This window comes from Rissa tridactyla, chromosome 2 (assembly GCF_028500815.1).
Source record: "Rissa tridactyla isolate bRisTri1 chromosome 2, bRisTri1.patW.cur.20221130, whole genome shotgun sequence".
NCBI lineage: Eukaryota > Metazoa > Chordata > Aves > Charadriiformes > Laridae > Rissa > Rissa tridactyla.
Genome location: NC_071467.1, coordinates 23,280,661 through 23,296,754, shown reverse-complemented (window position 1 = coordinate 23,296,754; position 16,094 = coordinate 23,280,661). Strand labels below are relative to the sequence as shown.

Here is a 16,094-nt window from a genome sequence, read left to right as displayed (position 1 = left end):
GATACCACATATATTTTTCATCTGAAGACCTCTTACTACTTTTCAAAGATTCCAGGGGGACAGCTGCATTTCAGTGTTGACTGAACCAATGGACAGAAAGAGGGAGAAAAGGATTTTTTAAAACATCTGGATAGCTTTTCATACGAGCTGGTCTTGTTCTCCTGGACCAGCTGGGGTCAGTTTTCAAGGTTCTTGGATCATCAGGGACTCACAGGGGGACCAGCACAGGACAGACTCTTATAGGCACTGCCCGACCCTATCAGGGCACGGAGGCTGTTGGCACTTAAACTCCTTATGGCAACCCTTCTGCTCCAGGGCATGCCCAGAGCTGTCACGGTTGTGACAGCGGGGAGGCACCTTGCCCTGTGCTCCCCTCAGGCTGCACCAAGACAGACATGGAGGAACCCCTCCGCTTATCACCTTCATGCAGCAGCGCCCTGGATGCATGGGGCTGCTCCCACAGCCACGGTGCACAGGTGCTGCTCCATCCCTCAGGCTTTGCACTCCCGCATCCCTGTGCTCCTGATCCAACGTCCCCAGTGTTACATCACGTATCACTCTGCTGCTGGACCTCCTTATTTCCTCGCTAGCCTCAGCGCACCCATTCCTCCACAGGGAGAGACATGACCCTCAGATATCATGGCTGGAAAGTACTTCAAGTAACAAAATAATATAATATTCACTCCTTGGATGTGTCTTCTCTATGTTTCATATATTATAAATGACAGTTTTAAGGAGGGCTGCTCCTGCAGCAAGTAGCACAAATCCTTTGGATGCTGCAGGGCACAGGACATGTTTGATTCTGCTGTTTTGCTATCAGGTACTTATATGCAAAAGTCAAGAAGTTAACCTGTATGAAAGTTGTCAACTCTCCACTTAACGGGGAACAACAAAAATGGAAGGGAGTTGTTGCTCTAGGACACCATGTTGGACTGAGTTTTCCCTTTTCCTCCTCTGAAAATTGTCTGCCCAGGATTTGAAATAGCAACAAAGTACAAAACAGCAGTGAATGACACCAAGGCACTTCAGTTTGTAAAACTAAAACTAGCCATGCACAGGTTTGCAAGCAGAGAGGAACACCACAGTCCTCCGCTACCTAATGAGCTTCCAGAGGGCAGCACCGAGCCCAGTGAAACGGGTTCGAGATGAGACGGGGAGATCAACTGTCCATCAGTCTGAACTCTCTGCCCACATTTTGGCTACCTCCTGGGTTTCCTCAGGGCAGGAAAAAATAGCTGAGAACAGATACCACCGTACCTAACAAATTCATCTCATGCCAATTTTTCTCGGGGGCTGTGTAATATAGTTAACCACTGTTCCTATTAGAAACACCAAAGCTAATTAGTTTATGTAACTGCATTAGATGGAGAAGGTGCATGTTGCTGATATTTGCTTAGTGGGAATGTAGCATAGATCTTCCTTTTGTCCACTTATAATTAAAATAATCTTCTTCGTATATTAGATTCAGTGGCGTATAATGAAATGCAATGAAGATTCCTGGAGTAAATCACATTTTTCTTAATATGTTTAAACAATTTTATGGAGTCTTTTATTGATTGGAGGAGCAGTTTCAGGAATAAAGTGCTTAAACAGACATGACAAACCATCCAATTACCCAGCACTTCTCAAGACTAATGCCTGAAGTAACGAGCATGTCACACGATGGTGCCGCTTCCATTTGTGCCAGGTGCCCGAGAGGCAGCCATCATAAATTTTTGCAACTGGTGGGGTGGGGGGATTTCAGAAACGACTGGGAGAAAAGCCTGTCACTGTATTGCCTGTGCGGACAAATTTAGCACTCTGTGAAATCTTGATCAAAATTGCCCAACAGCAGACTTACTTAGACAACCAACTTTAAGTAGTAAGGAATAGGGGCTTATGTCCAGTCACGCAGTGGCAATTTGGACAACACCGATTCTTCAGCGGAAAGATTGAAGCAAAACATAAAATATGATACAGAACAACTGATGAGACACGCAAATGGTTGAATAGGCTTTTATTACCAGATGAAATAACCGTGCTTTAAAACAGGAGCACATTTTGGTTAAAAAATGAACAAAGTCAAGGAATCGTACATTAGAGACAGCTGCTTAGTGGAACTAGGAATTTAAGAAAGTTTTTGCTTTTATCTGATGATGCTTGGAAGCAAAATTTGTGTTCCATTCTGTGAAAGAAATATTTCCTCTTGTTGATCTTTCCTTTAGAAAGACATATTTCTGTTTCACTAGTGAGAGCAGTTGTGTAGCTATAAATGCATGGCAGGCTGCGCAGAACAGATCTTTAATTATACCTATCCTTCCATCAGTGCACCGGGAGACGATCGCTCAAGGCTAATAAGGATTAAAACATATTCAATGACTCTGAAAAAATGCCTTAATGCTAGTCTTCCTAAATCCCCTGTATTATTTGGAGCAATATGAGCACACCAATATCTGTTTGCAAATAAAAGGGAAAAACTTTACAATTCCATGCAGTCATGCCCATGTCCTGCTTTACTAAAACACGGGGTCCTGCTTCACCAAACCCCACAGTTCAAAACAGCCCAGCCAACATCCTGGTGCTCTGCAGGGCTTTGAGGTAAAGCTGCCATGGCTTCCACGAAAGGACCATCCGAGACATCGTAGTCGTGGTCACATTCACGTGACTGGGATGGCTGCTGACATTAAATGATTTGCCTGGGGTTACAAGTGAGTCTGTGGAGGAGTTTAAACAAAGACCCCAGCCTGAAGAGTCCCAGCATGACAGATTTTGCCTGCTACCGAGTGACATAACCTACCTCTGCTCAGCATCTGATAAATGAGCTGCATTTCCAGCATGCTGCAAGGTCGAGGTTTAGTCCCGTCCCACCAGCCACGTGGCTGGCGATGTCCCCAGGGACAGCAGGAGGCTGCTGCCCCAGAACAGAGGCGCGGGCAGCCGATCTGCCTGCAAAATCCAGGGAAAGTGGAAAACACTCCATGTCGAACAGAGGAAGTAATAAAAACAATCAAACAGCTTGAAAAGCCTCAGGCAAGGAGACAGGTAAATGCTCCCCTGGCTCCCTTGAACCCCACTGACATTATGCTCCAAAGCTATAAAATGTAAAGGTTGAATTCAACAAAAACAGAAGCACCGGGAGAAAACTGCACTTGGAAATCTCCTTTCCTTTTTACCTCTTTCAGGCCTGAAGTTTTACAAAAGAGAGCACCTGGACATCTTGCAGAGCGAAATATGAAATCCTTGACAGCGCTTCACGGCAGAGACAGTGCTGTGCACAGGGCTGTGGCAGAGCTCGCTTCAGGCAAGGCAGGATTTAGAAAACAGATTTTAGGCACCATACAGCCTTGGGAAAGTGAATCATGTTGGTGCCTCATTGAGAGGGTTAATAATATAATAATAATATATATAATAATAATCCACCAATTGGATAACAATTTACTCATTCTGGAGAAATAGCGGAGCAGAAGGGGTGTAGCAGTGGATATCCACCTCTGCAGTTTCCACATCTTTAAAATAAATGGATTGTAAACTAGAAAATGTTTAATACTGAACCAGGCAGTATGAAGTGCGTGTACTAAGGAACAACATGAAATCACCATCAAACCCACACACGGGGGAAAAGAAACCTGTGTACAGAGTCAGGTCAGCGCTGAACATGAGAATGTCCCTCTATACAGACGGCTGTTTCTCTATAGACCAAAGGTTTTTCTTTATCCTTCCTTCTAGCCATGTTCCTCACTTCCTTCACTCTGGTCCTATTAAAAACCCACTGCTTTGTTCAACAGACTGGAGCTGCCAGCCTTTTTGTCATGCTTCAATGGGCTGGTTTCCTGCTGGTGGCCACGGCGAGAGCTTGCAGCTCACGAGCTCTCCCCAGCCCTGGGCTTCAGAAAAACTGCTTTTCTGTTTTTAAGGGCTTTTTTTCCCAAGAATTCCCACCCAGTTATGCACGATGACATTTACCACATCACCTGTGACTACAAAGCAAATGCATGTGGGTGCATTCCCCAGCACGGGGGCCAACTGGCACAGAAATTCCCTCATCCATGCTGTTGAACTTTGCACCCTCCTGAACAGTGACTGTGTGCCATCTGCCCCATGGGATGGGCCCAGTGGCACAGGCTACGTCCCAGACTGGGCTTGGGCACCAGCTGGGAGGATATGAATTGGCTGGGAGGAAAACTGGGGTAGGGACTGCTCCGGAGAGACAGCGGTTTCCATCACTGAGCTGTGGTGCTGGGGATGCTCCCTATTTAATGCGGTATGGACAGAGCCACCGGCTGTAGTACAGACACAGCCACTACCTCAGGAAACTGGATAACTTGTCACCTGCTTGAAAGTTAACGCTAAAATAAGAAATGCCAAGGCTTGGGGGAAGCAAGATTTTATCTACTGGGAAAGGGGAATTGAGGGGGGATTATGAAGCAAACCCAGCATCCAAATCATTTGGGACACACTCTGTGACGGCCCTGGGCTCTGCGATGGGCTTGCTGGGACTCTGAAGGGGCTTCAGGGTGCTTGCAGACCAAGCAGCCAGACTGGCATCCAAGGAGGGTCAAAGGCACTGCTGGTGAGCACAGGGGAAAAATACCCAGTGGGAAGGGCCAGGGGAGGTGGGAATGGTGGGGTGGCAGTGGCAGCCCCGGCTGGGGCGGAAGCCACTGGGGGACAGAGTCTACCTGGCACTGGTGCTCTCTGGTGACCTGGGCAACTCCATCGCAGCTCTGCACCCAGGCTTCTGCCTGATTTTGGCAGCCCTCTGCTGACAGCGACACAGAGCCCTGAGCCTTGCTCCCACCCTGTGTGTATATGTGGATCCTGCTCTCCACTGCAACGGATGCCACTCTTCACATTTGTGCTGGTGGCACTTCTGAATGCCAGCCTCAGTGATGCTCAGCCCTGGCACCCCCAAATACCACCCTTGGTAGGTTTGACCCTTGCACCCTAAATGCCAGCCCCAGCGGGCTCAGCCCCTGCTCGCGCTGAGCAAGCCTGTGGCTGGAGTTATTCCAGACCCCAAACCAGAGTGAGGGCTGTGGGGTGGCTGTTCCAGCCCCCCAGCACCCCATATTTAGCAGCAGCATCTGTCCAAGCGGCGGGTGACTCATCTGGGTCCGGCCACCTCCTCGCGCAGTGCCTTTCGCTATGACTCTGGGGATTTCCAGGGAGAGACGGGCGCTGCTGCCTTCAGTGGAGCAGAGCTGGGAGGTCCTGCGTGCCAGAGCCCCCGCACGCAGCGGGGGGCAGCTCCTCTCCACCCCCCTGCCAGGGCCGCAGGAGGGCTGGCTGGTGCCCAGCAAGGGCAGTGAGAATGGGATGCTCCTCACCTCCTGCTCAGTGCTTGGGCAGCCAGCCACGGTGAAGGTGAAGTGCTTGGACGTTCAGAAGCAAGCTGCTGCTGTGAGCATTTAATTTTTAATTCCTCTCAGAGCTTCTTTTCCACTGTTCCCCCCCCCATCCCCAGGGGAAGGCTGCCAGCACCCGCTTCTGGAGCTCCTGGTGTTTGGCTGCGTGCCTGACCGTGAGGAAGGAGAGGGGTGTCCCCAGCCAGCCCCGGTGGGTGCTGCCCGGAGCCCCTCCGGAGCAGCTGCTTTCCCGGGTCAGCTTTCAAGGATGGGACACCTGAGGCATCCCAAGGGCTGGGGCTGCGTCCTGGCTCAGTGGGATCTGCCTGCGTCACCGGTCCTGAGGCCAGACTCCCTCAGGCTTATTTTCCCAAAGGCTACCCCTCCTTCTTCAAAACAGCATCCACCAGCAAGGGATGCTTCTGGTCAAGTTGGGCTACAGAGGCGTTGGACAGAAGGAACCCACCACCTGCCAAGGCACATTCCCACCGTGCTGGCCATGAGCATGTCCCCCATGTAGCTGGAAGCCGTTCGGATGTGTTCAGGCTTCCCCTTGGAAACAGGAATAAGAAATGTTTCTCTGCAAGGGCAGCTGCAAGCTGTGCAAACCCGAAGCTTGCCCCTGAGAAGCACCACTGAGAGCTGTCAGGAAGGAATTGCCAGGCTCACCACCGAGGAGGCAAAACTGCCTGAAATACTGGGAATTGCCACCTGCCTGGTAGTTGCCATTAGCATCCAAGGGCAGCTCGGAGCCCCCTCGGCGCAGACACAGGAGAGTGTGCAGCTGTCCGGCTCGGCTGCACATCCCGCTCAAGCCATTCCGCTGCTTAAAAATGTTATTTTGGGAAAGAAATGAATAATGGGAACAGCACTGGAAAAGCGTGGGGAATTCAGCAAACAAAAGAAAAGCTGCTATTTTCGAAAATGCCTCAAACTGGTGACCGTGGCTTGTTTTAACCCCTTCTCTCCCAGCTGTCTCTCCACCATCCTGCGCAGAGTGCCACCCATAGGCACGGTGGGAGCTGCGGGCAGGAAAGGTGTGTTTTACTACATGAGCAACACCACAGTGAACTCATAACTAACACGTGGTGAGCTAATAGCAAAATACACCTCAATTTTTAACCAGACCCTTTGAATTAAGTGAGGTGGGGTTTTCTGCAAGGGTCCCAGTGTTTAATGAAAAAAGCAAAAATCAGGCAAGCAGTCACCTTGCTAGCTCTTCTGTCACCTTTTGTCATCTTTGAAAGAATTGTACTTTTCTAATTGGGGCATCACAAGCACTCTGTGGACATGGGGAGTGGGGGGCTCTAACCCTGCACAGCAGCTTGCTGCCTGGCATTCACGGAGAAAAGGCCGTCACTGTTGCACGAAAAGAAACTGAATCTGCCAAGGCTGCAGATCCAGGTAAACAGCCTCAACTTGTCTTCACAAATTCGTCAAGACCCCCCAGAGAGCTGGCGTGGAGCATGTTATACTGCTGTTTTGTCAGCTCTCATTTAGCCTTGCTGCTAGTGTGACCAGGTCTGCAAGGTCTCTTTGCAGCCCTGGTCAGCACTGGCATGGCTCTCCTGCCTGCAGCATCCCGCGCCAAGTGACATCTGGCACGGGTAACATCTGGGCCACTGCCGCCGGCGGCTCCGACGGCCCTCCTGATAAAAGGCACCAGCTGCTTTCCCATGTGGGCTGAAACCTAGCAGAGGAGCAACAAAATAGGAAATAAATGTGGTGGAACCGCTGCCCTGATGACGCTGGAGGAAGAACAACTAAGGTCCGAGCGCGTGTTTTCAGTTCCTGAAGAGACACTGCCCTGGCGTGCACTGCGCTGCTCTGCGTGTCGGCTGGGACTCCCATGGATGCTGCTACGGACCCAGCAGCAGAGACAGGGGCTGTTCTCTCACAGGCAATCTCATTTCTAAATTTTTCAGGGAAAAGTGTTTTTTGTTTCAGGAAGCAGACTCCAAGCATTGCTCCCTGGATTTTCCCTTCCAGGAGAAGTATGAGGAAATAAAAACCTGTATTTTGTTCACAAAGAGAGGAGTTCCTCTTTCCACTGCCCTTGACCTTCCCAAGTCCCAGCACTTCTGCCTTTCACTGGGCTCTGCTCCTCAGCTCCTACCTTAACGGAGTCAAATGAGACTTCCTTGGCAGGAGTCACCCAGTTCCTTGATCAGGCTCTGGCAGCAGAGGTAAAGCAAAATGTAGACGGTCTTTCTGCAGAAGTGCCCACTACCTTCTTCAAGAAGGTGGCTCTTAAATAACTCCATGACTGAACAGTCCCACGCAGACCTCAGAGCTGTAAGTGGTTTAACAACATGGTGCCATCAAACATTACATGCCTTGCAACTCACGCTGGGGATTTTGATTAAGGAAACCCTGTAAAGTGGCAAGCAAGAAGTGAAAATTCTGGTAATGTTCGCAATTTTTAGCAGTAAAATAATTGAAAGTGAAATCTGTTTGCTGTGTCAAATCAACGATAATATTCAAGCAAGAGGAGACCATGGTTAGACTGAAAGATGTATCCTTGGACAGCCGAAATTTTGCACTCTTCAGTTCACATCAGCCTGTGAAATAAGTCCACAAAAATGCAGGCTACCCTTCACGTGAGACTGTTCTAGTAGGGTCAGAACGACTTTATATGAAAAACCTCATGCAAGATAAACAGCTATGAATAGGACACTTGACAGACAGGTCCAGAGGACAACAGACAGTGTTTCTGCTGAGACATAATTGCTCTAATTGGACCTGGGCTTGCTAAAATGGTAAAGTTAAAGAGGACTCTGCAATCATGCTGCCATTCTGCACAAAAGAATAGTGTTGTGATAGAAAGCATATAGCAGTTGTGGAAATAATCAACGTCTTTGTGTTCGCTTCCCCCTGGCATCTTGGATTTGCCATTAGGAGCATGCACACAACACAAGCGGAATATTTTCTTTAGAGTTAAAGGTTCTCGGGGCTGAATTGCTTAATGGCTGAAGTCTCTTTGAGTACTATTCAGCTGAAGTTAGACACTTCAAATGAGCCGGATCCATTGTGTTTCTGCAGTCCTGGAGAAAATGCAGAAAGGCCGTGTGAGGCACAATCAGGGAATCTGCCCGCTCTAGGAGCAAAGGAATTTGGTGAGGAAAGAAGGTAACTTTGACCTTTTTCAGCTTTAACTTGTCTTCTCTGGAGCGAAAGCCTGTAAACTACCTGATCTGATCGTCTAATAAAACCTCCCTACATGTAATCTTGGGTCTCTCCAAAGCCTGATCTCTTTTATAATATGAGAACAAACATGAAGCTTTTAAAGACAGAATCTTTTTTCTCTGATAGCATGTACCGTGCAAGGGTTGACCGTGCGGTGTTTCTCCAGCCCTATGTTGAATGCAGCACCCAGCAGAGAGAGCAGCCCTTTTAGCCACCGTCACATCAGATGGCAGCAAAATGACACAGCGTCAACATTTTACTTCCCTGACTCTCTCCAGCAGCTCCGTTTCACATGAAGTTTGGCTGGCCCATACCCCAGACAACCTGTGACACTGGGCAATGCCACCAGAGGTCTCCTCTGGGGCAAATGCAGAGGTGACGACAGAACAGTCAAGAAGTGACAAGCCCGCCCCTGGCCTCATCCTGCTATCTCCCAGTCACTTAGTCCTGCCCAGGGCTCTCCTTTCCCCACGGAACACCTCTTGGCCCATGGTCCATCCTGCCCCTGCTCCCGAGCTCCCATTTGGCCCACTCCCGAGCCCCCGTTCTCTTGGCAGTGAAATTCAGCACACTGCTAAGAGGCTTTGTGACAAATGTGGCAGGTATAAACCTGTCTCAAATCCTTTCAGCCCCGTGTGCGTCTCCTGCCAAGCACAGACAAAGCTGGCCGAAACACTGTCTCCTGCCCCTCTGGAGTTGCTGAGTAAATGTGCAAAAATGCTGGTGTGATGCTCAGGAGCCCATGCCCCACTGCCAACCAGCAAAAGGGTCCCCACGCAAGGCCACTTCTCCATAAGAAGCTAACCTGGCTTACTGCACCCTCCTTAACAAAAAATCCTTCTCAGGTCATCTGCAACGATGCCCTGCAGATCCTGCCGTTTGCTCACATTGCAAATACCAGGTCCAGGTTGCACGACGTGCATCACCCAAAATGCGAGTGATAGAGCAGAGGTCCTCCCCTGTGCCCACCCAGCCAGGGCTGGGTGTAGGTGGGTGCAGGAAGGCGGCCCTGGGAAGGTATGGGAAAAGGGTCTTGCTGCTCAGAGCACACCGAGAGCGACAGTGTCCCTGAGTCACCAGGAACCATGCCACCAGCCAGCCCATTTATCCGTACAGTCCTGGGTTCATAGGCTCACGCTTCTCCTTTTCCTGCCCTGCCCTGCCATTTCCACTGGAGGAGCACCGGGACTTTCTCTCTGCAGGACTGAGAGATGTACGGGGGCATCGAAGGATCAAACGTGCCTCACACCCAATTTCTGCCTCCTCCCAGTGCCGGCTTTGCTTTGTGCATCGCGGGCTCCGCTCCACATACGGGCTTGTCCAATGCCCCAGCAAGGTGGTAGGAAAAATCAGCCATGGATGATGCTCTCCAAAGGAGTGTTTCAGACAAAATGGGATCGTATTTATCGACACAAGTCCAACTAAAAAGAGAGGATGTGCTCATTTCTGGCTAATATGTCTATGATAAGCCAAAGATCATAATAAGAATAGTAAAAAATGGTAAGGATTGACATCAGTGAGATTTATGCAGCTAAAACTTTGCATGACACTGTGAATGTGTACAGCAAAAATATTTGAAATACAAAAGAAGAGAAAGAGAGTTAAACTGAGACTCATCCTCTGGTCTCTCCCGTGAGAGAAGGCATTGCTGGGAATTGGGCACTGGGCAAATTAAAACCAGTGTTTCAGCCCAAACGACAAGCTTCTTGGCTTTTCTGCGTGTAAATCAGATCTGTACATTATCTCAGTGTCATTCTGTGGCTGAAAGCAATTCAGCAACTACCAGCACAGCCAGACTGAAATTCGGCAGAACAGGATCTGAGCACTTCAGCTCTTAATGATTAGATGTTTCTGTGGAAATGAATCTTACGAAAAAATGAAGTTCGGCAGAAAGTTGACAGCGTGTTGAGACCGCAGAAGGGAGAGGAACTTTACAACTTGGCCTTCCCATTTTCCACCTATAGGATTTCAGCATTTGCTAAAGTTGTAGTGAGGGCAGCTTCTTCACAGTCCTCCCTCTGGGAAATATCACATTCAGCAATTCCTGAATTACAGTTTCTAATTATATTTTCATACTGTAATGCTGTCTGAAATGCAAATTTGATGACAGAATAATTCGATCCATGTAAAATAATTACAAAATTACTGTTTCTCAAACCTCAACTCATACTCCCTGCTATTTAAGAAGATAAATTTAACAGCAGCAAAAGTACAGCCAAAACATAGTCTATTTTTTTAACTGTTATCTGACTATAACTGTCTGCATAGATTTTGGCTCACCATGGAAGATCATTTCTAAAATGTGACCACCAAAAACATTCCAGAGTTAGGATTTTTGTTACTTTAGCTTGGAACCAACAGTCGGGTCAACTTCTATGTTGCAGTCAGAGTACCATACGCGTGGCATCTGTGTTTAATTGGAAAAGCAACTGTTGATTAAAATGCCAAATCTCCACTGCAGCTCAGTTATCGTTCAAACCAGTTGTTGCTAATGTTGATGCAGGACATGGAATTAGCACAAAGTAATGATTTTTAGCAGGGTGGAAACCAGCTTCTTCAATATGTAATTTAAGAGCCTGAAACTCCATACTGCTACATCAATTCCCACTGCCTGACAATTTCCACCCCCCATATGAGGGATTTTATTACCGCCCTGAAATATTGCCTTGAGTAGTGGCTAGGACCTTTAAAAAGACGGCAGAAATCTCATTTTGTTCGAAAAAATGCGAGAAGGAGTCAGTGTTCTGTGTTGCAAGATTTTTTTAGGCTTTATTATGCTTCTAGCCTAAATTTAGATTGTCATTGCCCATCAACTCAAGCAGATCAAGGTAGAGCACGCTAAAGGCTTGAGTGTGTTATTATTACTAGGCTAGAGGCATCAACAGCTCGCGTCTGTTTTTTAATTTCCCTAGCTACATCCAGTTGTGTGAAAAGTGACTCCAGGAGATCTCAGTCCCGTTTTTAGCCGAGGTCTCTCCTAAGGTGAAGTGCTCCAATTCCCCAGGAACTGCTGGTCTGCTCCCCCTTCTCCGTGGACAAGGAGACTGTCGGAAGAGATCGTCTCCTCCTTGTGTGCGTGCAAGGGGGTGACATTTGCAAATGATATGAAGGCTGCTGGGATGTATGGGGTCAACCTGCCCGCCCCAGAAGAAGGTGGAGTGTAACCTAGCCCATGCACATCTCATTTTTTTCTCTGTATCAGAGGATTTCAAATCCAAGTAAGCTGGCAGTGTAGCAGTTGTGGCGTTGGGCAGAAGATGAGGGATGGGCTACAGCCACCTTCACCCCCCGCCTCGGTGGTCGGAAGGAACCTACAGGCTGTTTATTCTTTTCTCATGGTGGGTGAAACCATGGCAGGGCAGAGACGGTGGGATGCTTAGCATTACATTGCCTGGCAATTTCACACACTCCCAAGGTAAAATCCAGGTGTTTGTCGAAAGGGTTTGGTAAAGAGTTGATCAGTGAGAACAAGAGGGTGAAATCACCAAGCAGAGGCACACAGCCCCGGGATGACTCTCACACACCATCCCCTGCCCTTCCCCTGAGGAGGGACTTGCGTCTTTTTCTCCAGTTGCAGACGCTCACACTGTCCTCCTGACCGTGACTCAGCCATCCCCACCTCTGGGGACCAAAGGCGCCCGGGCCGATGGGATGCCCAAAGCCCCCCAAGACTCAATGAGATGGGGCAGAGATGGTCACTCTGCCAAGCAGGACACATCCCTGTGCAACATCAGTAGCACTCACCAGCTTCCCCAGTAACGCTGCCTCGCAGACCTCCTGTCACAACATGGCCAGGACCCTTCTGGTAAAACACGAAGCAGTTTATCACCCTCCTCTCTCAGGTCAAGTTAGTGCCTTTTGAAGACTTGCTCAGTATTGCTAAAGCAAGATATGTCCATTCCAGCTGGAGATGAGGAACCTATTTTTAAAATGTTTCTAATGAATAGCCCTTGAGCAAAGGCTGCATCAATTACTTTTCACCTTGCAGGTGTTTTCAAGGCATCAAATGCTACAGGACACTGTATTCAAACCTAAATGAATGAGGTGAAGCCCCAGCCCTCACCAAGCATCACTGCCACGCTGATGACTGAAGCCAAACCTGGCAGGCAACCACAGCTATATGTGGAGCCAAACCCTCCAGATGTGAAGGTGAATGACTTTTCTTGAATGGCAGGTGCCGCTCAGCTCGAATCTGTCCCTGTAATCCATGCCCCAGTCCCTCGCCGGACTTGCCCCACCAATGTAAGCTGGCAAACAAGCAGACCTCGGAGGGTCGTGGGTCGCATTGGCCGCCTCCCCCTGCCCTCTCCTCCCACCCCACCACCCAGACTCCGGGGGGACTCACATGCAGGGGGGGAATGATGGACCGCCGTCAGCCGAAACACGGGTCCCCACGCCGGCTGGGGACCAGCTGTGCCCAGCTCAGCTCGGCCAGCTCGCCCGGGCGAGGATGCTGAAAGCCCCGCTCCCTGCTGGAAGACTGAGCACGGGGTGCTCAGCACGTCCCCGGCAGAGCTGCGAGGTGCCTCTAAACCTTGGCTAAACTCACCTACGAGGACCCAGTCGAGATTCCTCATGCACTGATGCACTGGCATCAGGTGAAGAATTTAATAAAGAAAATTTAAAATATTTCACACACACACACCCTGAAACCATTGATATTTTAGGCACAAGAGTTAAATTGGAAAGAACAGATGAGATAACACCAAGTGAAATGGTTTAGAGGTTTCAGACGCATTTATCCTTGTTGCTCTGTTAAGAATGCCAAATGTGGTGAAATCCAGAGCGTTAAGCCATAACTTTCCTTACAGAAGTGCTTTCCGTTTCAATCTCTGCCTTGGCTCCCTTTCTGAAACAATTACTTCTGCTGCATTTAATAACATCAGAATAATTTTTATAGAATTTTTTTATCTTTTTTTGCTCTGTGTTTTAAATTGCTTTGCAGATCCGTGATTGTTTCAGACTGGTTGCTGCTTTCAAAAATCATTACCATTATCAATAAACCCTTTGAACTTTGGGAGGAAGGGAACAGGAGTATATAATTAGAGAAGATAAGAACGATCAAGCATACTTTTCCAGGAAATAACGCACACGATGCTTCAGCAGTAATCTCTTCTTCAAACGACTCTATATGTTCCCACACAAGCAAACTCAGGCTGTGGCACTAAACTTCAGCAGCCCTGGGATCTCCCTCCCCACAACAGCCCCCTCGGAGTAGAGTGCGATAGAGAAACAGACCCAAAGTCCCTCTTCTTTTTACAAAAAGGCTCAAACAGCGTTTCATTTTCCAATTACCGTGGTGCTGTTCATGCTGCAGTTCTTTTTTTAGCTATTCTAACTGCTCTCAACCCACAACAGAAAGAAAAAAAAAAAAAGGCAAAACCCAAGCTCTATGTGCGCGCGTGAGAAAAAGGGTAAAAGCCTGTGTTACAGCAATGTTGCTCTCTTGGCATATTTCAGACAATTTTTCAGGAAGCTCTTGATCCTTTCCTCTGTAAACACTACACGGTCAAGAGTGCCGCGTGCCCCAGGAGAGGGACAGGGAGCCCGGGGAGCGCCCGGGGTGCGGGGACTCCGTGTGAACAAAGATGATTTGAAGACTCGAACTTTGGGAGCTGGATTTCAAGCTGTTCCTAACCGCATCGGCTGCTGGCTTCCCCCTCGCCGAACACGTTGGGTACAAACCCGCCTGAACTGGGCAGCATTAAGAAAACTACAAGTTCCAACAGAGGTATAAAGCTGTAGAGATGCCCAAATCAACACAATGCCTAAACATAATTTCTTTTAACTCCAGAATGCGTTAGCCAAGGATTACTCGTGTTCATTTATATTCCTAAAGTGTCAAATGAGAACAATATCATTTTATTCTCCTTTCATGGATCATTAATCTAAATTTAAGTCCGCTTTGCAGCCTGCACACAGAATTAGTAACTGGAAGCTTCTTTGCATTTATCTGATAGTGCGGGGCTTGTTCATCAAGGCAAACTTCCAGCCAAAACAAACAAGTGAAAAAAATATCAGTCCCGATAAGCTGCTCTCTATCCTTTTTTTTTTTTTTAAAAAGGAAAAAAAATAAAATAAAATACCTGACGAGAACATAAAGCAAATGGTTACCTCACACTGCAGAAATGCAAGTTTTTAATAGTCCATGCTCTGGCAGCCCCTGAGAAACAGCAGCGGCGGCGGCGGCGGCGGCGGGGATAAATCCAGCATCCACTAGGTTCTCACAAGGCTTTGGCTGCGCGGCCGAAACCGCAGGCTCTGCCTCCAGCTGACGTCAAGGCGGCTGTCACATGGCCCGGCGCAAGCCCAGGGAGCACTGGTTGTCCTGGCAACCCCAGCACTGCTCCGAAATTATTTCAATAGGTCATCTGTCATACTGCGTGCACATTGGAACCATCGCGGGCGCCCGGACAACCCAAACACCAAGGGCTCACTGGGGCTGGATGCGCCGGGGGGTTGGTCCCACCGCCGATGCTCTCTTAACCCTGTCCCTGTAAGAAAACGCGCCTCCCCCTTCCTCTTCCTCCTGCATCCCCAGCCTCTGGCAGAAAAAAACTCTTTATATGCTTTGGTTTGCCCAAGCAAAGGGGCAAAAGCACTGCCCTCCGTGCGTACCGGGGTACCTCGACAATGAGCGTCCAGGCGCTGCACCAGCTAGCTAAAATTAGGGTCTTTCAAAATGACACACAGTTGAGGTTTTATGCGTAGCCACAGAGATGCGCGTTTGGTCGCCAGCATCTCTGCCCCGATTCGGGGCCAGGCAGCAGCGGTCCTTGCCAAAGTGATGTGGGATGGCAGCCATGTGGGGCTGTGGGCTGGCGCCCAGAGATGCCTGGCCAGCTCAGCCTCGCATCCCTGAGCCTCGGACACCGGTTCCTCGTGCTCACCTGCCCACGATACTTCTCCCTCTGCTCCCAGCAAAACGTCCCGGGAAGGGGGACGAAGCAGTGCCTGCCTCCATCTGGCTCCGACTCACCTCCGCAGCCTTATCCTGCAGGCAGAGACACGACACCAGTGTCTCAGATTTCCTTGTAACTCTAGCTAAAATTCACTCCTTCCCCCAAATTGCCTTTTTTTTTCTCTGCACATCACCTTACCAGAGCCCCGCAACATGCACACACGCACCAGGGGCAGGATGCGGGAGAGGCTGGGAGAAGGGAGAGACTTTCACCTGCAAGAAGCAGGTTTATTACAGCAGAATAAGGCGGACCCCACTGTCCAAAATTCATGCCTTAAAAAGAAAATATTCACAGTTAGTTGGGAAACCCGTGACAGTTTAACAGAAGAAGAACGCAATGAATTTTTAAAACCCCACTGATTACTACATGTGTTACATATAATCACACATACTAATCCACTATAGAAGGCTGAAACTTCGTGTCAACACCCACCAATAAAATTGTACCATAACATACAGATGTATTTTTTCACTTAATGGCGACGTTTGCACAACACAACAGAAAGTTCGGGATTGCAGTTTAAAAAGACATCCTTCAACACCGCACAGTGCATTGCTTTCCATTAGTCTGTCAGAAATGTGTGCATCTGGGCAAGATTTTAATGGTTTCGGTCCTTTTAAAG

General features: G+C 48.7%; 1 protein-coding gene across 3 annotated transcripts in view; it reads right to left on the bottom strand.

The window, feature by feature from the left end:
* The window catches only part of NCALD (neurocalcin delta), a 60,333-nt gene extending 45,457 nt beyond the window's left edge, over positions 1–14,876 (bottom strand). The window contains exon 1 of one of the 3 annotated variants that reach the window (XM_054192584.1): positions 14,597–14,876. The gene's annotated coding sequence lies outside the window, so the exon portion shown is untranslated. The remainder of the gene's footprint in view (positions 1–14,596) is intronic. The other 2 variants (XM_054192585.1, XM_054192583.1) reach the window with 2 other exon arrangements.
* Between the last annotated feature and the right edge of the window lie 1,218 nt (positions 14,877–16,094).